We start from the raw sequence: 26,479 nt of genomic DNA, 5'->3' as shown, positions 1-26,479 counted from the left end.
TCATTGATATTCTGTCAGGGTCCATAAACTTCGATGACCAGGCGCTTCTTATTACTCCGCTACATCTTCGTCTCCGAATATTTTTGGTTCTTCGTCCACTGGGAACTTCGTTGTTTTCCGTAGAATGCTCCTTTTCGCCTTGTCACTCAAATTGTCTACTAAAAAGGGTTGCATCCTTTTTCGCGTTAGATATCTGATTTCCATTGAAGATGTTTACCGACTAATTTGCTTATCACAAACTTATGTTCATTTATCCTCCTGCTGGAATAATTGCATTTGTATTCCAGAGCGACAAGAGAACTATGTGTATGATGACAATACAGGCCTTTTTCGTGATATTGCAGAGGAATAAAAAATATATTGTATACGCAACCATCGCCTACCAATACCCACAAAAAACCGAAAGGTTCGCCTCTCCCTACACCCAGCTGTAGATTCGCATCTTGACATTGTAGTGAGCTATCAAATTTCTTACGAGTATCAGCAGCTTAAGAGTATGATGTTTCATTCCCGGGATAAGCAATGTTCTCCTCTTTTCGATACAGATCAGCCTTGACTGCTTCGAAATGGTATTCAAGATCGCAAATATGGCCGCCAGCTAAAACGCCACACTAATTCATCCAAACTGCTGCGAACTCAATAAAAACTCGGGTTCCGGTGCCCACATTCAGCCTTGAGCCGATCGTATATACCTCCTGACAACTCTCGGCCTCTCCGGCTTAATCGAATAGTTGTTGATCATTTCAAACCGATCGCCCGATTTCGCTTGTTGAGTGCACAGATGACATATATTTCATCCGATTACGATGAGCTTTATTTTTTTTTCTTGTGCAGCGTTAAACGCCTTGCTATTTGCAAACAAAATTTATGAATATTTCACCAATTTTAACATCTTTTATAAGTGGTATTACTCTTCTGTCATACGATTAGCCGTTCGGCAAAACTGCAATGCTTGGATCAGATTTGGTTTCCTAACTGGGTCACTGATAACATGTTCTTTTTCTGAAAGAAGGTTTTTGCATTTGTTATGAAAAGAAGTGGAATATATTCGCATATAGAAAAATATTCCCAGACATATCTAACCATCCTCGATGAAGCCATTCCTATTTTGCCGAGTCATTTAAATAGCCAATCATGCAAACATTCACTCAACCAAACAACCAACCAACCAGCCATCGAAGCCAGCAGCACTTAGTTAAGCGGCGACCCATTCATCCGTCCATAATGCGGCTAATACAACAATCACTCGTTTTGTTACCACTTTTCCTTGGTGGAGCTGACGTACGTTTCGTCTTTCGAAAAGATCAAAAGAAGGCGTACGTCTTTCACTTGTCCGTCTGTCGTTTTGTCTATCTCCTCCCAATGTTTCGGAGATCAAACAATTTTTGATGATTTATGATTTTTTCCATATCATTTGGGTTTTAATCGCTGTTTGGAGATCTCCATTTTCAGGGCTATAATAAAGACATCAGAATGAAAAGTTCACCATCACTGTGGGCACTTCACTTTTGTGTGCAGAGTTTACATCAAAAGTGGGAAAAACACCTGATCGGCGGTGGCGGCAACCTACAATCGGACGAATATAACATCCGCCTGGCCAACAAATGGTGAGGTGGAACCCCCAGGCCTAGTTGGCAAAAAGGGCATTAATCCAGTAAAGTGGCAATGCAATGATTTAAAATTTGCAAAATCATTTGAGCCTGGCTAATTACTAGCACCGCCATAAAATCAGTCAAGAACCTTCATTTTTTGCCTTGCAAGTAAACTAAAACGAAAATGAATCGTGTTGTTGTTGACATTTTTGTTGTTTCACAAAATTTGCCTGTAGCCTGACACTTTAGAAGAGGAAGTTGGTTGCCTGCATAAAACAACCATCCTCATCGCTTTTAAACAGCATGAGGTATACAAATATCAAAGCATTGAAAACGATGGAAGGTTCGTTCGCTAAGTCGGCGATTTGTTTGATTAGAAAATACTTAGTTGCTTGCGCAGCAGCTAGTGCCGCTGGCTAGAAGCTTACAACATTTCCAGTCCACAGCTTTAACTCTATTTGCAAATTTTATTTTTCAGGTTTTGCAGGCATGTGCAATAGGGTAGGTCAACTTGAATTGCCAGAAAATACTAACCAACCGTTAAAAATTGGGGCACCCTAATGTGCAACATATTGATTTATTGATCCGCTGGGAGATTATGGGGTGAATACCCGTGCGGTCCAGTGAGGCGAATATCGATCATTTCTCCACATTATTGAAGGCCCCCTCAATATCCAAGAAGGCCGCCAAAGAGAGACGTCTCGACCTCCTGTACCATCTCGGGTCGTCTCCACCGACCTGCATTTGAGGTATGCGCTTTGTGACCTACTACTGATTTTTTTCCGGCGTAAGTCCCCCTCTCACCTTTAGTTCAATCAATCTTTCCAGTGTTTTCCGCAAAAACGATGACAGACTAATAGGCCTATAATCATTCGTCGTACTGTGGTTTATTCTTCCCGCCTTGGGGATAAGGACCACCTTGAGCTCCCTCCATGCCCCCGGTATATAGGACCATGCCAGGCTCGCTCGGAAGATCCGCTCAAGCCAGGGCAGGGTGAAACCAAGGGACTCCCGCAGCAGTGCCGGGATAATTCCGTCAGGTCCGGCCGACTTAAATGGCCGGAAAGTGCGGACCACCCACACTATCTTCTCCTCATCAACGAAATCCCTGATAAGGTCATCCGTTAGGGCCACATATGCAGGTATTGCGATATCTTGATCGCCGACCTCTTCCTGGCCACCTGGGATGTGAGTCTCCATCCAAAGTTCCACCGTCTCCTGCCCACTCTCAGTGTAAGTCCCGTCCTCCCTGCTTAGGGAGCTAGGAATGATGGCATTCTTCGCGAGCATTTTGCGCAACATAGATGCCTCACCAATTCCCACAGAATTTCTGTCAGAAACTCCTCTTCGCCTTCATATTCCATTGTAAGAAGTGTGGATTGTAACGAGTAACTTGATTTTTCTTGACTGTGACATTAGGAGCCCCGGTAGCCGAGTTGGTAGCGTGTTCTGATTGACAGTGAGGGAGTCCTGGGTTCGATTCCCACCAGGGGGCTTGGTCTGTCGCTGCTGTGGTATCACAATGGACTAAAATTGTCTAAGTGAGTCTGTAAAAGACTGCCATTCTTACCTAAACCATAATCTAAACCTAGCTGTGATTTTTCATTGGGAACACAAATTAAAGAAATTATGATTATAAGATAATAATTATTAACATTGTTCTCTGTTCCACATTCATCACACATGTGATTTTAAAATGTTTTCGTAAATTCCGAGTTCTGTTTTCATTGCATTGGAATGAATAAGGGAAAGGATATTTGCGCTTTTCAGAATTTATGAACCACATTTTACTGACACGATGCCATGTAAAACACTGGCACTCTAATTATGAGATTGACAGACACGAAACGATGACGTGTTAAAATGTTTAACACATCTCACCAAATGTAGTTCCGTCCATAAAAAAATAAACAAACAAATATTGGAAAATATCCACAAATCCCCATAGTCATTCTTATGAATATCCAAGGATTTTTTAAAAGCTTCAACAGCCGAACCCCCCACCACCCCACCACCATACTGGAAAAGTCAAAGGCCAACACGAAACAAGCGGCTGCCACACCACACACTAAAACAATTTTCCAGTAGCAAAACAAAAAAAAAATAATGCAGAATAAAAAAAAAAATGCAGAACTAAATGCAGACACAATGCTTTTGTTTTTACAGTGGACACAAACTAGTCATTTGATATTACACCATTTCCGAAATGTGTGTTTTTTATGAACACCACTATTGGAAGGGAGGTATACTAATCTAGTCATTCCATTGGTAACACCTAGAAATATTGATTTGCGACATTATAAAATATTTGTATATTCTTAGTCATTTTGCAATTCTAAATAGATTTAGTCATGCTTCATATAGCTCCCAAAAAAACCAATATCTCGATTTGACATCTTACGTTGATCGAAACTGCAATTATTAACCGTTAGTTACAGCCATGTTAAGTATTGCCTTAATCACTCGTTTATCTAATATATAAACCGATTATCCGATCAATCTTCAATGGCCCCTATAATTTTACGTAAAGTACACCTTAGTGCTTCCACTAAGTTAATTTGTGCAATAAGTTTTACAAGTTCCCGATGTCTGGAAAATGGGCAGAGTGATCCCGCTACTAAAGCCTGCAAAAGACCCGAGTTTGGGGGAGTCGTACAGACCGATCTCCCTTCTCTCACCAGTGGCAAAGACGCTTGAGGCATTACTCCTCCCGAGCCTCGTAGGAGAATTTCCATTCGCCGAGCATCAACATGGATTTCGGAGACTGCACAGCACAACAACAGCTTTGCATGCTATCACCGCACACATTTGCATTGGCTTCAATCAGCCCAGGCCATGTGATAGGACGGTCCTCGTGGCACTGGAACTATCGAAGGCATTCGACACGGTCAGTCATGCCAAATTATTTGAGGACATCGCCAACACGTGCCTCCAGCTAGCCCATCTGAAACGATGGGTCGCGAATTATCTGTGTGGTCGCCAGTCATTTGTGGAATTTAGGGATAAGAAGTCGAAGCACAGTAGAGTGAAACAAGGAGTTCCCCAAGGTGGTGTGATATCTCCAGCACTGTTTAACCTCTACCTATCCTCCATTCCACCCCCTCCAGATGGCATAGAGATCGTATCATATGCGGACGATTGTACGATCATGGCATCAGACCCCCACCGTCTACCGTCTACTTTATCGAAATTGCCTCATATTTCGCTGCAAGAAATCTGAAGATATCCGCCACCAAATCTTCAGCCACGTTGTTCACTACAAATACGCGTGAGATGAATACTGAGCTGACTGTGATGGTCGATGGAGAAATGATTCCGACCATCTAGTGTCCCAAAATTCTTGGCGTCACATTTGACAGCTCTTACACATTCTTCCCACATGCCACAGCAATCTGCGATAAAGTCAAAAGTAGAAACAAGGTCCTTGAGTCGCATGCTGGCAGCACTTGGGGTGCAGGCAAAGAAACCTTGTTGACCACGTACAAAGCTATTGGCCGGTTTGTGGTAAGTTATGCAGCGCCATTGTGGTCTCGGCAACTTTGTGACACGCAGTGGGATAATATTCAGATCTGTCAGAATGTCACCCTCCGAACTGCGACGGGCTGTCTCCTCAGCTCTCATGTGGACCACCGCCATTAGGAGACAACCGGGTGAATGTAGTCCTTGGAGAACAACCGCCTCCCATTGCTCCTGAAGAAATTCGGACTGAGACGTTTAAGGTCGTCACAGTCCGAATTAAGGGCTTCGGGTGTACCAAATTTTTTGACGGCAGTCCTCTGGCCTTCACTGTTAAATTCTCTACTTTTTCATTCCATTGGTCAGTCAGTCTAAAACAGATGCTTGGGTTCTAAATGTAGACTCCCAGGCTCACTCTGTCATCTGGCTTTTATCCATGACCTTCCAGAAGGAAATACTAGCGTTCCGTCGATTCAAGACTGTGCCGTTGGCAGCAATGCCTCGCACTCGACCTCAAGTGTCGTCTCAGTTATCCGATCGGTAATACCGCGATGGTATTACCAACCTCGGTTACCATCCGCTTCACTCAGAGACTTTCAGTTCACTGTGTTCACCCTGAAAGAACGTAGATAAGAAGGAGGAAAAAAATAGATAAACATACACCACAGAACGATACAAAACAGAAAACGAAACCAACGCATAAGAAAATAAGAAATAACTCACCGCGGAGAGTCTGATCCAGTCAGTAAATTCAGGCCTTTACAGAACTCCATAATGATAAGAGGGCTACGAGCCTGTTGGAAATCCGGACTGTCAAAGAGGAATTAACCCATTATCCTATGTCTTCTCCTGGCTATTGCGGGGCTGTAACACAACAGGTGCTCGACCTTTTCCAACTCCTCCTTGTCATCGCACATCGTGCAGAAGTCCGCCTCTACCTGCTCCCAGCGTGAAGTCAAGAAACTGGCATTGCAATGACCAGTCAGGACTCCTATATGCAGTCCTAAATCATAATTTCTCAACCCAGGTTAGACGTAGTCCTGTTTTGCGAAATATTCAGTCACAGGGCCGTTTGCACTCTAGAGCCTACAGCACGTCAGTGTCTTCAGCGTTTTCTGACTCTAAGGAGTCTAAAGAAGACTCCTGCTCCAGAGTCCCCATCCAACTTAGACCCATCCGTATATAAAGAGGGTCCCGGGAAAAGCGGGATGCCCCACAGCCAGAGATCCCTTTTCGAGAAAACGACTTCCAAACCGTCACAAGGAAAGACTCCCCTGGTATATATACAGTCGCGCCGCATATAGAATGGCGCCACGCGGCATCATCATCGCCCCGCAGAACAGAAGAATGACGCAGAAATGAAGAACAGAATAGCTGACTCCCTAAGTCTCATGGCGATCTTTGTTGCTACACACATATGATATAGGTGCAAAGGCAGAAAATCGAGAACGGCATTCAGTGCCTCTCTCGGATCATTTCTTCTTGGCTCTGAGATTAGCAGTCACGGCACCCTGTACCTTCTCGATCATCCTGCAAAGAACACAATTGTTCAGAGCTATATGTCACACCAGACAATCATAGGTGAAGAATTCACCGAACAACCGCAGTAAACACCATAAATTTACGAAAGGAGTAGAGCGGTCCCCTTTAGGCACTGTCTTCGAGGTTTCTTCTCCAACTTAGTTTATGGTCACGAATCACGCCCAAGTACTTGGCCTCCGAAGAGAGCGGTAGGTCAATTCCATCCTGGAGAGGCCCTTTAAAACCCCAGTTTCTTCTACCTGGTGAAAAGGAACAAGCCTCTTGGCCCTCGCCCATCCGGACAGCTTCCTGAACAAGGTCCGTAATAGTAGAGAGGAAACGGCCACCCACTATGATGTCGACGTCGGCCGCGTAGACAACGACTTTCACCCTCTCCTCCGCGAAAGACTTAAGAATCCCATTGATCATCAAAAGCCACAATCGAGGAGATAAGACCCCTTCTTGTGGAGTTCCTCTGGTCACAATATTTCTTACCAAGCCCTTTGCCAGTGATGCGTTGACAATCCAGCCTTTCAGCATCGTATCAACCCAATTTACCAAAATAGAGGGACCTTCCAGACCAACAGAACGTCATGTATGGACTCCAACCCCTTATATGTCGTAGAAGGACGATAGAGCGAAGTCGCCCTTTCCCAAAATTCCCTTCGATGTAGCCAACCACATTATGAAGGGCACTGTCAACCGACCGACCCTTAGTGTACATATGCTGATAGCCGCACTCCAGTGAAGGTAGCCGCACTCCAAAGCCTTCAAAATGAATGATGAGAGATTAATTGGTCTGTGGTCCTTGCGTAGAAAATGATTCGGTTTCCCGCTATCGGGATAAAAACCACCCTAAACTCCTGAAACCCAGTGGGTACATAGTCCAGCAAAATGTAGCTCCTAAATGTGTGAAAAGTAGGCAACTTTTAACTAGGAGATAATGATGGAAAGCTGTGAAAGTACGACTCCTATCAAGGCATTCCAGGGAGCTCAAATACCGGTCTGCATCGAAATCGCTGGAGCATTAAGGTCCACACCACTGGTAGATTTGGAAACGATGCTGGATATGTAATCTATTGAGGTCCATAGTCTGAACTGTGGTACCAAGGCAACGCTTAGACTGAGGGACCTCGGCATGCTGATGAAGAACGGGAACGGCCGCAGTTCCGTTCTGGATAGTATAGATGCGGTGGGTAGACTAAGGAAAGTCATAGACCTTTTGCCACCAAGATCGATTTGGGATTGCGTTTTCAAGATTAGGAAGAGAGGAGTAAAAGGCGGATGTTGTCCGCCTTATACATATATCTCAATCTGAAAAAAAATTCATAGACTTTATCCTTGGGCTAAAAAATTTATATTTGGAAAATTTCATGATTATTGGTTAACAAATCGGGAAGTGTTTCTGAGTCAATCCGTACATACTTCCACTGGAGAGTATTTTTTTATATATGCAGAAAATGGATTTTTCTTTAAAGCATGAGACAGTCTAATGTACATATTGTATGAGTAAAATGTGCTGAGGCAACAAATCATGTACCAAAGAACTTCTTCAATGGATATGGTGTAACCTGGCGAAGGGGAGTAATAATAATGCACTGCATTTTGAGTGCATCCATTGCAGACATAAATAAGGCACATTATCGTCCGCAGTCACTGCACCTTTTGCGTTCTTCTACTAATGGACGCGTCTAATTTTTATGTTATCCCACAATAATGATAACAACAACAAAAAACATAGCCCATGTATCGAACAGATGCTGCAGTGCTGGGATACACGAAGACTGGTGCATACATATTAACCTCCGCCGCCAACTGAATGAACATCAGTTGTACGACATTCTCTTGCAATTGGGCTGCTCCAGTTCTGCTCTGGGCTCAGTCACCTCCCGTTCTTCGTTCTAATAGAATTTTTATTTATGGCCATAATTGATAGACGACAGGCGAATGTTTTGCTTTCATTCTTACACCCATCCATTTAGTGTTTTGGGCGCACTTTCCCCACATACTCTATTATAGCAAAAAATAAAGTATTTTTAAATGCTCCAAAATAAAATGTTTTTTGATCGCAGAGGATATTGGTTCCATTCGGATCAGCCGCAAATGGGACGGAGATTTTTATGAGAAAATGTGTGGAATTTTAAAAGGTTCACACCACCAATCGTCTACGCAGAAGAAAACAACCGCCGGCACATGTCAAAAGAGACGTGCAGAAGGGCACAGACAGACAGGATTACTCCACTTCCGAAATTATTGGAATTCGGTTTTAGCTGCGCTTGTCATCATGTCATATTCTGGTGCATCAACAACGGCAAAGGTCGTTCGCCTGCGATTTCGAGTTGTAAGACATGCGAAGGCTAATTGAAGTTGTGAGTCTTATTGACATTTCTCGCTTCCGAGATCTATAAAAACCAATCATCTCTTGATGGATTGATGAAAAGTCTCATGGTTGCACTAATTGATTGTCCAACATATGAATAGTTAATTCAAATCTATAGCAAAGCATATTGTGATATTGGAATCCATACTGTGATATTGAAAGAAATTTTTTTCAGAACAGTCTAATATTGAGGAGGTGAACGGAGAGCGTAATTAACATTCGATCTGGCTGAAATTTTGCAACTGATGTTCTGTTATGATTTCAAACAGCGATGACAAGTACAAGCGATATGTCCTATAACATGACATAGCTCTTGCATGAACCAATCTCTTTTAAAATAAAGTCATTCAAAAAACATTTCGTAGTGCAGGGTTTATAAATCTCGCTTCGGCCGAACTTTACGCATTTACTTGTTTTATTATACAATATGTTGAACTTTTCAACATCCGTGACTATGAAATCTTGAATTTGAAACCAAAGCTTCGGAAATAACAACAATTGACATCAGTTTGGTCCACTTCAATGAACTTTTTGTCTGCTCCTTTTTTCACAACAATTATTTCGTTGCGACTCTAATGGATTTCCGTGAAAAAATTGTCATAAAGACATATGTGAAAAGAGACAAAATTGATAAATCAAGCAGGCAATAAATTGCTTCACTCATCCAATTCCATGCAACTATTAAAACATCATCAATGGTTGACTGACAGCTGAACAAAGCCGATTACAAAACAATTATGAATGAAATTCGTTTCATGAACGAATTCTCAATTCCACGATAATAACTCCCGACTTTTTTTGCATGCAAATTAATGCACCACTCATGGACACGGCTCGACCACCCAGCGATGAGTTTTAAAAACAATGCAAAACTGCATCCCAAAAGAAGCACAAAAGTGTGAGATTGCCACGAAAATGTGGCTTCACAGGATGTAACTTCAACTCATGCAAGTAGCTGAGAGAACAATGATTGATAGCAACTTCTCCAATTTTTTATTCATGGATTTTTTTTCTATAAAATAAGCATCAATAGTACACACTTTTTTTGCAAAGCTACAAATGAAAGTCTTATATACCCCCCATCATGCATCGCATTTGTCAACTTTTAATAATATGTCTATAAAAATTTTATCGATACAGATGAAAATGTATAAAAATGTTCCTAATGTAAACCGAAAACGTAAAAACGGAAGATTATTGATCTATACACAAAAAATTTTATCAATTTGATTACACTTTTCAAATGTTCAATAATATTTTTATCGATTTGGTGATAAAAAAAAATGTCATGTTGATAGGTTAGGTTGAAAAGAGGGTGTAGGTTGTCCTGGTTGTTATTGCTCTTATGGCAATTTTACTGTCGGTAAAGATGTTCACACTTGACGTCCTCGCGTTAGCACCACACCACTTCACGCATTCTGTGATCGCCCTCTAGCCCCTCTATCTCTAGCTTCGATCCATCCGTGGAACATGATCTTCCAGATGGCAATACTAGGGTTCCGTGAATCCAAGACCGTGCCGATGGCAGCAGTGCCTCGCACTCGACTTCAAGGTTCATCTCAGGTATCCGATCGGAAACCTCTTCCCTTCCTTCCAGGATTCCTATCGTCGCCTCGAATATACCGCGATGGTATGAGCAGCTCCCATCCTCAATCCATTCTTCCATCGCCTTGAGTCTCATAGCCGTAGTGGCTGCCTCACACTTAATCTGTATGTCAATGGGAGTGTTCCTCATCGCTCCGCCTATGCCAAGAAAACATGTTCTCTGAACCTGTTGTATGGTCCTTATGTTGCACTTTTTCTCCATAGCAGTCCACCAAACTACTGAGTCGTAAGTAAGCATTAGTCTCATCACGCTCCTGTAGAGCCAATGGACTACCCTCGGATTTAGGCCCCATTTTAAGCCTACGGCCCGTCTACATAGTGCCGTCTCTATAGTGTCCATTTGTAAGCCTTCTCAGTACCCTCCTGAATGTGTCACTTCCAATTCAGTTTCCTGTCCAATATCACACCTAAGTATTTGACATTATAAGATATCGAAACCGTCTTATTAAGGAAACGTGGTGCGTTAAATAGGCCCACCTTCGCCTTCCTCATGAACAGGCATATTTCAGTCTTCTCTGGGTTAACATTGAGATCTCTGGGTCTAGTCCAGTCAAATGTCATATGCAAGACCCTTTCGGCCCTTCTGCATAGTTCCTTACCCTTAGAAGTATTATAACATCGTCTGCGTAGCAGACGGGTTCAAATCCCTCCTCAGTCAGCATCCGTAATAGGTCATTTGTGGAGGTCACCCATTGGAGTGCCCTGTTCCTCTTTCTCCCTTATATTTATGCGATGGGACACACAATTTATACACCTGTTCCTTAGCATATTCTTTATCCAGGATCAATGTTTCGGTCCGCACATTGTTAAAAAGTCATGTCATATTGATAGTGTTTGATAAAATTATTTTTCACTTTTTGAAGATGTTCGATGAAATTATTTATAAAGTGTACGAAGTAGTGAAATTCTATCGGTATGAAATTTAATTAAAATTTTTAATGAAGCAAAACAATACTTCGTCAATGTTAGCCAAAAATAATCGGTTTTACTAAAAGTTTATTTTTGTCTTTTCATGTGTATAAAGCTATATAAAGACACTATAGTCCGATTAGTAAAAACCAGAAAGGAAGGGCAAAAGTCGGGTGGTGCCGACCATATAATACCCTAGAAATACACTGAAGCAATTTTGATGGACCTCGGCGAGCAAATTTTTTCAAACTGTAATAACTACGGTTGACAAATGACAACATTATTGCAAATACCCCAAAATCTGACGAACATATATATGTGAGCTATATCTAGTTCTGAAGCGATTTCGAGCAAATTTCTCCGATAATGTGATAGTTATCAAGGAAAACGTTGTGCAAAAATTGGTGAAACAATGCGCTTGCATTGGTTCTTGAGGTGAAAATCTGGCGAAATTCATATATGACAGCTATATCTTAATCTGAAGCGATTTTTATGAAATTCACAGGTTATAACGAGAGTCATAGGAAATCTTCCTACCAAATTTCGAGAGAATCAGTTAAAAACTGAGCACTTTATTGCAATATTTCTCAAAATCAGACAATCATATATATGGGAGCTGTACCTAAATTTGAACCGATTTCGAGCAAACTCTCAGATACCGTGGTAGTCGTCGAGGAAAGTGTTTTACAAAATTTTGACAAGATGGGTCAATAAATGCTCTTGCCGTGACTCTAGATATCTAAATCTGAACCGATTTCCATGGAATTCACCAGTAATGTCGAGAGTCAAAAATTTTTCTGGCTGCCAAATCTTCATTTGTGGTCCGATTTTAAATATTTTTTTAGTTGCTGGAGGGTGTACAACATCTCCACTGCATTTGGAAATATACCAGTTTAAGTTTAATTTGTTGAAATTTTGCCCAAAATTGGCCTCACATTTAGGAATTTACGAAGACATGTGACATTATTTACAACGACTTTGCCCCAAAAAGTGTTCACATCGGATTGCTTGTAAGTCAAAAAATGTGAAAAAGTGAATTTTTAATCAAAAAAACAAGTAAAAAGGCATTAAGTTAGGGCCGAACTTTGGCTACCCACCACCTCGGGTATGTGTGAACCACCTTTCTTCAAAATCCGGTGAATATTGCATGCCTTATGCCCCATATCATCTATATCGAAATATGTACCGATTTGGACCAAATACTAATAAGTACAAGTCATTGTTCACTTGTGCATAACAAAAAATGGATTTTTTAAAGCTATATCTAAAAATAAACCGATTTGAGCCATTACGACACGGATATCAAAAAGCCTAACATAAGGATTTTCGATGTCCGACATCGGACAATAAATGCGCCTTTTATGAAAGCCTTAAATCGAGAGATCGGTCTATATGGCAGCTATATCCAAATCTGGGCCAAATTGAAGAAGGATGACGATGGGCCTTACACAACACACTGTCACAAATTTCAGCATAATCGAAAAATTAATATAGCTTTTATGGGTCAAAGACCCTAAATCGGCGGATCGGTCTATATGACAGCTATATCCAAATCTGGACGGATCTGGGCCAAAGTGGAGAATGATGTCGGAGGGCCTGACACATCTCACTGTCTCAAATTTCGGCGAAATCGGACAATAAATGCGCCTTTTATGGACGCAAGACCTTAAATCGAGAGATTCTTCTATATGGCAGCTATATCCAAATCTGGACCGATCTATTCCAAATCGATGGAGGCTATTGAGTGGTCTAACACAACTTCCAAATTTCGGCAAAATCGGATAATTAATGTGGTTTTTATGGATCTAAAACCTTAAATCGGCAGATCGGTCTACGTGTTTCGTAAATTGCAAAATACGAGCCAATCTCGGCCAAAACAATTATAAATTAAAACTTGTATATCTACGAAACCAGTAGATATATTGTATACCTCAAGCGGTCTTTTTTGTGAGGACTTTAAGCACCTGATATAGCTGCCATATAAACCGATCTTGGGTCTTGACTTCTTGAGCCTCTAGAGTGCGCAATTCTTATCCGATTGAAATGAAATTTTGCACGACGTGTTTTGTTATGATACCCAACAACTGTGCCAAGTATGGTTCAAATCGGGCCATAACCTGATATAGCTGTCATATAAACAGATCTGGGGATTTGACTTCTTGAGCTTCTAGAGGGCGCAATTCCTATCCGATTTGGCTGAAATTTTGCATGACGTATTTTATTTTTACTTTCAACAACTGTGTCAAATAAGTTTCAAATCGGTTCATAACCTGATATAGCTGTCATATAAACCGATCTGGGATCTTGACTTCTTGACCCCTAGAGGTCGCAATTATTATCCGATATGCCTGAAATTTTGAACGACGGATCCCCTCATGACCATCAACAAACGTGTTTATTATGTTCTGAATCGGTCTATAGCCCGATACAGATCCCATATAAATCGTTCTCTCTATTTTATTTCGTGAGCCCCAATGGGTGCAATTCTTATACGAATTAGCTGAAATTTTACCCAGGTCTCCAACATATAATTTAATTGTGCTCCGAACCGGACCATATCTTGATATCGTTTTAATAGCAGAGCAACTCTTTTCTTATATCCTTTTTAGCCTAAGAAGAGATGCCGGGAAAACAACTCGACAAATGCGATCCATGGTGGAGGGTATATAAGATTCGGCCCGGCCGAACTTAGCACGCTTTAACTTATTTTTTTTGCTTTTGGTAACTTGGTAAGCTAACTTAAATTTTTCGTAGGTTCTCCAAATATTTACAAAAATTGAAAGTAATTTACTGAAAAATGTTAAATACTTATACCCTACACCACTACTGTGACACAGGATATGCATTTGTTTGTAACACCCTAAGGCAAGTGAGCTGGACCCATTTTCTGAATCGATTAAGCTGTCCGTCTGTCCATGTTTATTCGAATGCAAATTAAAGATAGCTATATTCATCCGATCGTGTTCAAATTTGGCACTGGTTTTTTTATTGGCCTTAAGACGTAACATATTGCATTGGAAGAAATCGTTTCACATTTGTATATTGCAAATTTGCCCATGAACATTCGACCTGGTTGTCCTTTTTCTACGACACATTGCGTTTGTGTTTCACGCTATCTGTGACAATAACTCCTATGAGCGACTCTACCTCCGGTTCTCCTTGGTCTTGCAAAGAATTAAGAAGCCTATGAAACTGCAGAAACAGACTGTTTAAGAGGTTTAAAAGAGATAGCTCTAACGTATATTACGCGAGATATTTTAATGCTCGATATTGATATGAAGGTTTTAGTAACGATTACTATGTATGATATTTGGATCGCATGAGAGATAACCTTAACGCCAACTCTATGAAATTTTTAGTTTTTCAATACCAAAAGAAAATGTAGTAGCCTTCCAAACACCCTTAAATATCTTAACACACAATCTTCTGTCACAGCTGAGATCAAGAATTTTCTAGCCCATTTTTTTGAGACCACCTACATTAGGAATTCGTCGCATGGCTCTGTTATCCTTTCGCGATACGATATCTAACATAAGATAAACTTATTATGAGGTCTTGATTGCACTTCGTTCGTGAAAGCTTGATTTCAATCCGGGTCCAGATAGAATCCCCTCTGTACTGTTAAGGAACTGTGCGATTTCGTTGTATGTTCCTTTAACTGATTGATTGTACTACTCCTTATCCTCTGAATGTTTTCCTGCTTTGTAGAAAGGTAGCTTTATTATACCACTTCATAAGAAAGGAAGTAGGCTTAAGGCTTAAGGTGAATTATAGTCGAAAAGCAAAACTTAGTGCTATTCTAAAACTGCTCGAAAAATTTGGTGGAGAATAAGATCGTTCAAATGCTGAGCTCTGTATTTTCTGTGTTCCAACATGGCTTTATTAAAGGAAGATCAACGTGTACTAACATCCTTGAATTTACCTCTCACATTTTTGAGGCATTCTCTATACGATGTCAAGTCGATGTGATATACACCAATTGTCGTAAAGCCTTTGATAAGATAAGTCACGGGTTTCAACCTTTTGGATATCATCACATTTATCCTATAGGACTCATCAAGTTCTTCATGATTTTTATCCCGTCCTATATTTGCCTTATCTGTCTCTCAGGGAAGTTATATAGGATAAATTTTAACCGCACTTTATGTTAATGACCTACCATCCGTTATCAGCGCTTCCCAAATTAAAATGTATGCCGACGATGTTAAGCTTTTTTCTATGACGCTGAATGCCTGGGTTCGAATCCTGGCGAGACCACCAGAAAAAATGTTCAGCAGTGGTTTTCCCCTCTTAATGCTGGCAACATTTGTGAGGTACTATGCCATGTAAAAGCTTCTCTCCAAAGAGGTGTCACACTGCGGCACGCCGTTCGTACTCGGCTATAAAAAGGAGGCCCCTTATCATTGAACTAAAACATGAATCGGACTGCACTCATTGATATGTAAGAAGTTTGCCCCGGTTCCTTAGTGGAATGTTCATGGCAAACTTTGCATTTTACTTCTGGCATTTATTCTGCTCTCCTCCAGAGAGATTAGTACGAGTTATCAAAATGGTGCAATACGAATCATATGACTCTTAACCTGAGTAAATGCAAGAAAATTACCTTTTACAGAGGGTCTGCCTTGATAACGCCATATTTTATTGGTGGACACCAACTGTTTAATGTGGAAATATTTAATAGGTGTGATACTTGATTGCAGGCTGAAGTTTGATGCTCATATTGATTCTGTTGTCAGTAGATCAATGTATACTCTTGGTTTCATCAAAAGATGATCTCAAGAGTTTAATGATTCATTTTTGTCTAAACGTCTGCTTACTTCCCTTGTCAGGACAACGCTCTAGTAGGCTTCCATCGTATGGTCTCTTAGTCAATTCAGAAACAATTTCATATATTCGCTTTAAGAGGATTAGGTTGGTTGATACCCTTTCAGATATTCCGACCTATGAAGACCATTTAAAAATTGATTGACTTACCATCTTTGGAATATAGACGTTGTATGCTTGGTATTGTTTTCATGGAAAAGCTTATAAACGGAGAAGTCATCCCTCACATTTTAATAATTAAAAATAGCTTTTATGATCCTTCTAAGACAAGAAGACACTTCATACCCTTAAAACTGCCCATATTTTAATGAACCTTGCAAACAGTTTAATGAAGAAAGTCATATATTTTCCGCATGGGATTCTATTTTCCATTCTACGACAGCGTTGAAACCAATAAAATTGGTTTGCCAACTGAAAGTTTCTGCCACTACAATATTGTATCCCAGAAGTCCTCACGCCATTGACTAATAATCATCTATGTATTCAGCGCGTTTTTATATCCGGTTCGCTCTTGTACTACCTGCTCTTGTATCCTGCTCGTTCTAGTATTTTGTCATAATCCAAAATCCGATATGCTCCAGTAACCCGTTGCAGCTTCTTCCTTTTCCTGTTTTGTAAATCTAAAACTCTCCAGTTTGTTTTTTCTTATTTATATCTATACTTGCTAACCTCCTGTTATATACTTTTTTCTGGAAGTAAAAGTCATTTAATTATTTATTTACCTTACACCTTAACTAGAAAATTTAATTTATAAGAATTAATACCGGCTACTTGCTATGTCGAGAAATAAATAAATTAATTAAGAAACAGGGGGCCACCGTAGCGCAGAGGTTAGCATGTCCGCTATGACGCTGAACGCCTGGGTTCGAAACCTGGCCAGACTATCGGAACAAATTTTCATCGGTGGTTTTCCCCCTCTAATGCTGGAAACATTTGTGAGGTACTATGCCATGTAAAAATTCTCTCCAAAGAGGTGTCGCAGTGCGGCACGAAGGTCGGACTCGGCTATAAAACGGAAGCCCTTTATCATTGAGCTTAAACTTGAATCGGACTGCACTCATTGATATGTGAAAAGTTTGCCCCTGTTCCTTAGTGGAATGTCCATTGGCAAAATTTGCATTTACAGGGGCAAACTTCTCAAATATCAATAAGTGCTGCCCAATTCATATTTAAGCTCAATGATAAGGGACATCCATGTCCATACGATATCTCTTTGGGAAGTAGTTTTTACATGGCTTCTATGAATGGCATAGAACTTGGCCAGCAAATATTGAAATTTTTTCTGATGTTCTCGCCAGGATTCGAACCCAGGCGTTCAGCGTCATTGGCGGTCATGGGAGAGGCCGTTTTACAAAAAAAGATAATAAGTGCACCCTTTAGAGGCTCAAGAAGTCAAGATCCCAGATCGGTTTATATGACAGCTTTATCAGGTTATTAACCGATTTGAACCATACTTAGTACAGTTGTTGAAAGTCACAACAAAACGCCTCATGCAAAATTTCAGCTTAATCGGATAACAATTGCGCCCTCTAGTGGCTCAAGAAGTCAAGATCCCAGATCGGTTTATATGGCAGCTATATCAGGTTATGGGCCGATTTGAACCATTCTTAACAAAATTTCAGCCAAATCAGATAGGAATTGCTCCCTGTAGAGGCTCAAGAAGTCAAGACCTCAGATCGATTTATATGGTTATGAACCGATTTGAACTTTTCCTAGCACAGTTGTTGGAAGTCAAATAACAAAACACCTCATACAAAATTTCAGCCAAATCAGATAAAAATTGCGCGTTCTAGTGGCTCATGAAGTCAAGACCCCAGATCGGTTTATATGGCAGCTATATCAAAACATGGACCAATATGGCCCATTTACAATCCCAACCGACCTACACTAATTGTGCATAGCTTCAAGCGGCTGGCTTTACTCCTTCGAAAGTTAGCGTGCTTTCGACAGATAGACGGATGGACATGGCTAGATCGACTTAAAATGTTATGACGATCAAGAATATACTTACCTTATGGGGTCTTGACGAATATTTTGAGGAGTTATAAACAGAATGACGAAATTAGTACACCCCCATCCTATGGTGGAGGGTATAAAAATATTGACAAAAGCAAAATTTTAAGGAAGTTTCGTGAATGAGATATTGATCAATTGGCAAATGGAGATGAATGTTTCTCATAGGTAGACCAAAACCAGTAAGGAAAGGCTAAAGTAGATGGCAGCCGACTATATAATACCCTACACCACCGAGTCTACTTTCTACTTCTAACAAATAGAATGGAGCCTATACCTAAATTTTATTGTTTACTTTCTGAAATATCGAATAGAGCAGCAAGATGTTTTACGATAGGTCTCAAACTTTGGCTATCGCAGTTTTAAAGGCAAACATCGGTTAAAAAATATATATGGGAGCTACATATAAATCTAGGGACTCTGGTAACCGAGTTAGAGGCGTGTTCGGATTGCCAGAGCGGGGATCCTGGGTTCGAATCCCCACATAGGCCTTGGTCTGTTGCTACTGTGGTATCACAATGGATTTAAAATTGTTAAAGTGACTCTGTAAAGGACTGCCACTTTTTGCTAGCCCACAACATAAATCTGAGCCGATTTTGATGGAACTCTGCACACATACTAAGACAAAAAAGCACGTCATGTCAAACTTGGTAAAGATCGGACCAAAATTGTGGCTTCTAAAGCTTTAAAATGGCATATCGAATGGAAGATATACATGGATGCTTTATCTAAATCTAAACCGATTTTTATGAAATTTTGTAGACATAATTGGACGTTAAAGAAAGCACTTCGTGGCAAATTTTGTAAAGATCGGACCAAAATTGTGGCTTCTACGTCTGAGGAGTCGGAGTCGAGCAATTTTCCCTGGAGATGGATTAAAAAAAATTACCTCGACTCCGGACAAAATAGAGAAAATATTATATTAAAAAAAGAAATTCATTAAAATTTTGTTTTTAAAATATTTATTTAAAATCTTGGCTTTAGAAAAATTTCATTAAAATTTTCTCATTGAAACACTAGCTCTAGAAACATTTCATTGAAAAATTGTCTTAACAAAAAAATTCATTGAAAATCTGCTTTTAGAAAAAATTTAATTGAAATTATGTCTAATGACAATTTAATTGTTTTTAAAAAAATTTCTTTTAAATTTTGTTTTCAGATAAAATTTGACTGAAGTTTTGTCTTTAAAAAAAGTTAAGTTAAAATTTTGTTTTTGAAAACTTTTTATTGAAATTTTGTCTTTAGAAAATTTCATGGAAATTTTGTCTTTTAAGATTACTTGATAGACATTTTTTTCTTTGGAGAAAATTTATCGAAATTTAGTCTTTAGAAATCATATCATAGAAATTTTGTCATTAAAGAAAATTTCATCGAATTTTATCTTTAGAAAAAATTGCATTAAAAGTTCTCCTTTAGAAAAATTTTAGAAAAATATCAAAAAGATTTGCGTTTTATAACTTTTATTAAAATATTGCATTTAAAATGTCCATGAAGTTTTGTGTTTAGAAATATCTTCCAGCTCAAAATCATATTTAATGCTTTCTATTCAAAGAATAGCATAGAACAGAACTTATAAAAGTTGAGCAAGTTTGTGTTGTTATTCAAAACACTTTGGCTAATGATTTCTGTTACTCCAAGTAACTTCATCAGCACCTTTGTCAAATTGATTAAGGTGTCCTACATACCCAAAGACTATTGAGTACGGTATAGAGCACGCTTTTCATTAATCAACAAAGAAATTTCGAAGTACTAAGTTACAATTTCCTTGTATAAATTAACATCAATTTACCCAATATGGCCAATATTGGACAGCAAACGACCCACAATAAGAAATATCTATGCAAAATTTCATGCGGATAGCGTCGTTCGCTCCAACGGAATTGTGCATACTCAGACGATTGAGAATATTTTTATAAATATTTCGAGGTGTTTCCAACGAATTGACGAAATTTAGGGAAAAATGCACTTTATAGGCACCCCCTAGTTCTGAGCGCAGAAACGAGATTCAGAGGTCCGTTTCTGGGGCAAAAGTCCCTCGATCCTTTAGCGACCCAAAATAAATTCACGGTTGTTTCCAAAAATTTCAATAAATTCATAATTTTTACAAAAGCCGGGTAGATGTTAATTTTCATTTGTGACGTTTTGTTTTGCCATAAATCAATCAATAATTCGAAATGTTAGCTAGATTAGTGTACCCCTCATTCATGGTGCTGGATATAATTCAAAATTCAATTTTAATGCATTCATATGGACATGTTTGTTTGATAAAGTTTGCACTTACATCAAACTAAACCTTATTTTTGCCAGTGTGTCTATAATGTAGAACTTCGTCGCTCCCCAACTGTTACATTATGTCGAAGTTTGAATGATTACTGCAATAATGTGGTCAATTGTCAACTGATCCTCACCAAATTTGGCACACAACTTTCTCTTATGACTCTTCCAAATCACCTCCACAGTAATCGGTTTAGATTAAGATATAGATTTCATATATTTTCATCCAAATTCAAGTTCTAGAGCCTATGCAAGCGAATGTTATTTATCATCAGACTACCTTCTCCAAATTTTGCACTATATGCAAATACAAAGAAAAAGACGGTCTGCAACGTACTTTGCGTATAAATTAACTTTGACGGAAAGGCGGACAAGCAAACAGACATGGCCAAGTCGAATCAGGAATGAGTCGATCGGTATACTAAGAAATGGGTTCATCTATTTTTTTCGCTTATAATAGCCAATATCTTTAAGTTGTAATACCCTGTACCACAGTAGTTGGGTAGGGTATAAACGAATGAAATGGCAACAAAGCCAAAGTAAATGAGAGTAAATCAGTAGGCTTGGATATGTGCCTTGAAGATTTTTAAACTATGAATGTTATGAATATTGATGATAGCCGGTTTTTATAGGGTGCGAATCCGTTTCCTGTTTTTGCACTCCATGTAGTATTCAGAAAAGGAAGCAGAAATAGGGGTTATTGAACTCATACCTGGAATGGGAGGAAATTGGTATTCGTAACTTATGGTTTAAGTATGTATCACTAAATCATTTCCATATGGTCTGGTCTGGGCGTTACATAATAGAGTTGCTGGTTGTGGCCAATACCATAGACGATCCAAGTTTTTAGTCCACAGCAATGGCATGTAGCGAGAACATTGGTATGAGAAAAAGCAGTGGCGCAACGGCAACAATTACAATGCACATCTGAGAAAGCGAGTGTTGAAAGCTTTTGTGAAATATTTTATGAAATTATGTTTATAGCTTTTTGTTACAAGAATTACAATGCACGAACCAACTGCCTGTAAACATATCAACAAACAAATGTAAAGCAAATGGCATACGAAGTACATGGATGATTGTGCAACATTCATGCATACACACAATTCCTATCTACTGCCTGCCTTTGGTTGCAACTGTGGCCTGTGGCAGCAGCATCACAAGGACATCTCAAGCGGTTACAGACAAGCAAAGGAGTCGTTTTAAGGCATATACTTAGTGCACATTCCCAGTTGCGCCGCAGCAACAAATTGAAGGTATTAGGAAGATATTCAGATAGCAAAAATGTTTGCTGCAACAACAAAAACACTGTTGAAAATGTGGCAGCAGATATTTTTTGCTAAGACAGCAAACTGTTTCTGTTGCTTTCAGATGGAAAAATATTGTTTATAGCCTCAAAATGTCAAACATTCTTTAACAATCTTTGAATAACCTTATCTTATTATTATTATTATTTTTTTTTTAAGGAAATCAGCCCAAGAAAAACCCTGGATGAACAGGGAGATTCGAAATATTGGGATGCGCTATATAGCACGTCGTAAAAAAGCGGAAGTTTATTGGGATGTGTATTACACACAGCTCAAGTAATACAATAAGATTACCAGAGCGGCAAAACGTGCCTCCTGGAAGCTTTTCTGCGAACAGGTCAATAGCGTTAATGACGCCGCCAAGATAAAAAAGTTTCTCTCAAAAACCCATGTCCAAACTGAAACTTTAGTAGACGACATGGGAGTGAGAGCAGAGACAACGGAGGACATGTTGAGGATTTTGATGAAAAGCCATTTTAAACAGGATACGAAGGGACGCACGGAGACACCGGAATCTTGGAATAATGATGTTGATCGAAGGTTTATAATAACGGAATTTATGGTGAAGGAATCCTTGAGGAGCTTCAAACCATTTAAGTCGCCCGGACTTGATGGAATATTTCCGGCGATACTGCAGTAAGAGGCAGACTATCTGGCGCCTCGTCTGTCCAAAATTTTCACGCGTGCCTAAGACTTTCATATACTCCGAAAGCCTGGCAGTAGGCAAGGACGGTGTTTATACCCAAGCCCGGCAAGGCAAGTTATGCGGCACCAAAGGCCTACAGACCCATAAGTCTTGCGTCCTTTCTACTCAAAACCATGGAACGTATTGTGGACACCATGATAAAAAGTATGACAACCAGCGAACTGCTCAAATACAAACAGCATGCCTATGTCAAGGGAAGGTCGGTGGAGACTGGCTTGCACGAGGTTGTGCATAAAATAGAAGAATCCTTTGATGACAAAACGTACACACTGGCGGTATGCAATGACATCGAGGGGGCTTTTAACAATGTGCGGTCCGACACACTGATCCACAATCCTTAGACCAGTACCGGGTGGGACCGGTCCTTAGAGACTGGATAAACCATATGCTAAGGAACAGGTGGATAAATTGTGCGTTCCATGGCATAAATATAAGGGAGAAAGAGGCACAGGGCACGCCACAGGGGGGCATTTTATCGCCACTCCTATGGGTGACCACCATATTACGGATGCTGACTTAGGAGGGATTTGAACCCGTCTGCTACGCAGACGATGTTATAATTCTTCTAGGAGGTAAGGATCCGAACAAGCTATGCAGAAGGGCCGAGAGGGTCTTCAATATGACATATGACTGGGCTAGACCCAGAGGTCTCAATGTTAAACCAGAGAAGACTGAAATATGCCTGTTCACGAGGAAGACGAAATTGGGCCAATTTAACGCACCACGTATCCTCAATAAGACGATTTCGATATCTGAAAGGTCAAATACTTAGTTGTGATCTTGGCCAGGAAACTGTATTGGAAGTGTCACATTCAGGAGCGTACTGAGAAGGCTCACAGATGTTGGGCACTATGGGGCCTGAATCCGAGGATAGCCCACTGGCTCTACTGGAGCGTGATTAGACCAATACTTACTTACGCCTCAGTAGTTTGGTGGACTGCTATGGAGAAAAAGTGCAACATAAGGACCAAGGTTCAGAGAACATGTGTCTTGGCATAGGCAGAGCGATGAGGACCACGCCCACTAGGGCACTAGAGACAATTCAGCGTGAGGCAGCCACTGTGGCTATGAGACTTAAGCCGATGGGAGAATGGATTGAGGATGGGAGCAGCTCATACCATCGCGGTATAATTGAGGCAACGATAGGTTACCTAGAAGAAAGGGAAGAGGTTTCCGATCGAATACCTGAGATAAACCTTGAAGTCGAGTGCGAGGCACCGCTGCCACCGGCACGGTCTTGGATTGACGGAACCCTAGTATTGGCATCTGGAAGATCATGTTACACGGATGGATCAAAGCTAGAGGACAGAGAGGGCCTGGAATTTACATTGAGAACCCAGGGACTGAGATTTGTTTTGGACTGCCTGACCATAATACGGTCCTGCGGGCGGAGATCCGGGCGATCACTGAATGCGTGAGGTTGTGTGGTGCATCTTAACCGACAGTAAAATTGCCATAAGGACAATAACAACCAGGACGGTAAGGTCACGAACGGTCTTGCAGTGTAAGAAGGAGATTAACGCCATTTCTGAGGATGGCAAAATCCGCATCGTTTGGGTGCCGCGCCATAACGGAGTGAGGGGAAATGAAAATCGGTACCGGCACTTAGGTGGAGACACAATATCAGACATGAACCAACTTAGGGGAGTGGTATTGAAAACAATTAAATATTTTGTAAGCAGCACGGAATTCCTAACTTAAAATTTTCTTATTAGAGGTCACTTTATAATTTTTAGAGCGCACAACAAGCCGATTACTGGCTTAGGTGTATGTCCATAGTGGCATGGGGCGGAATAATATCTGCACCCTCTTTTCAACCTAACCTATGGTGGTGGGTAGAAAAAATAATTAAAAAACTAAATATCGATTTCCGTCACTACGAAGTATATATATTTTGGATCTTCGTAAAATTCTAAGACGATTTAACGATGTCCGTGTGTCATTCCGTCTGTCCGTCCGTCTGTTGTAACCACTCTACAGACTTCAAAAATTAAGATATTGAGCTGAAATTTGGCATATATATGTCTTTTCGATGCACGCTGATTAAGTTCTTGAACGGGCCAAATCGGACCATATTTGGATATAGCTGCTATATAGACCGATTTTTCCGATAAAGGGTCTAATGCCCATAAAAACTTTATTTATTGCCCAATTTCGTTGAAACAGTGGGTTATATTAAGCCTCCCGACATCTGACCTAAGTATGGTTCAGATCGGACTGTATTTAGATATAGCTGCCATATAGACCGATCTGCCGATAAAGGGTCTGAAGCCCTTAAAAGCTTTATTTATTGCCCAATTTCGTTGAAACAGTGGGTTATTTTAAGCCTTCCGACATCTGACCTAAGTATGGTTCAGATCGGACTATATTAAGATATAGCTGCCATATAGACCGATCTGCCGATACAGACCCTTTATCGCCCATAAAAACTTTATTTATTAACCAGTTTCGCTGAAATTGGAAACAGTGAGTAGTTTCAGGCCTCCCAACTTCGAAACTAAATATGGTTCAGATCGGACTATATTTAGATATAGCTGCCATATAGACCGATCTCCCCATAAAGGGTTTGAAGCCAATTAAAGCTTTATTTTTTAACCGATATCTCCGAAAATTTGAAACAGTGAGTAGTTTTAGGCGTCCCAACAAAGGACCCAAATATGGTTTAAATGTGACTATATTTAGATATAGCTGCAAAATAGACCGATCTGCCGATAAAGAGTCTAAAGCCGATAAAAGCTTTATTTATTAACCGATTTCGCTTAAATTTGAAACAGTGCGTAGCTTCAGGCCTCTCAACTTCGAACCTAAATTTCGATTTCGCCGAAAATTTGAAACAGCGAGTAGTTTTAGGCGTCCCAACAAAGGACCCAAATATGGTTCAAATCGGACTATATTTAGATATAGCTGCCATATAGACCGATCTGCCGATAACGAGTCTGAAGCCCATAAAAGCCTTACTTATTAACCGATTTCGCTGAAATTTGATACAGTGAGTAGCTTCAGGCCTCTCAATTTTGAACCTAAATATGGTTCAGATCGGACTATATTTAGATATAGCTGCCATATAGACCGATCTGCCGATAAAGGGTCTGAAGCCCACAAAAGCTTTATTTTTTATCCAATTTCGCTGAAATTTAGAACTGTGAGTAGTTTTAGGCCTACCAACATCTGACATAAATATGGTTCAGATCGTACTTTATTAAGATATAACTGCCAGATAGACCGATCTCCCGATATAGGGTCTGAAGCTGATAAAAGCCCTATTTATTACCCGATTTCGCTGAAATTTTAAACATGAGTAGTTTTAGGTCTCCCGACATCCGTCCCAAATATGGTTTGGATCAGACTATATTTAGATATAGCTGCCATATAGACCGATCTCCCGATAAAGGGTCTGAAGCCCATAAAAGCTTTATTTTTTATCCAATTTCACTGAAATTTTAAACAGTGAGTAATGTTAGGCCACCCGCTATCCGACCCAAATATAGTCAAAATAGATTTAGCTGTCATAAATACCGATATGCCGGTTAAGGGTCTGAAGCTCATAAAATCATTATTTATTACCCGATTTTTTTTGAAATTTAAAATGCAAAATTCAACAGTGACTTATATTTTTAAGACCCCTCAATGTCAGTGCCGAAATTGGGTGCATAAGTTATCCAAATTTCATCGGATTGTGACGATAGGGGGTTTACATATATACCCGTGGTGGTGGGTATCCAATGTTCGGCCCGGCCAAATCTAATGCCTTTTAACTTGTTTTTGTTATTATAAACTAAAATCAGTCTGGACCAAATGGCCGATTTGCAACAGCCAACGACCTACATCAATAAAAGGATTCTATGAAAAATTTCATGCGGAAGCCTCATTTGCCCGAACGCTGTCGTAATTT

The sequence above is a fragment of the Stomoxys calcitrans genome, chromosome 3 (assembly GCF_963082655.1).
Source record: "Stomoxys calcitrans chromosome 3, idStoCalc2.1, whole genome shotgun sequence".
In the NCBI taxonomy this organism is placed as follows: domain Eukaryota; kingdom Metazoa; phylum Arthropoda; class Insecta; order Diptera; family Muscidae; genus Stomoxys; species Stomoxys calcitrans.
Note: the sequence above shows the minus strand (reverse complement) of the source record.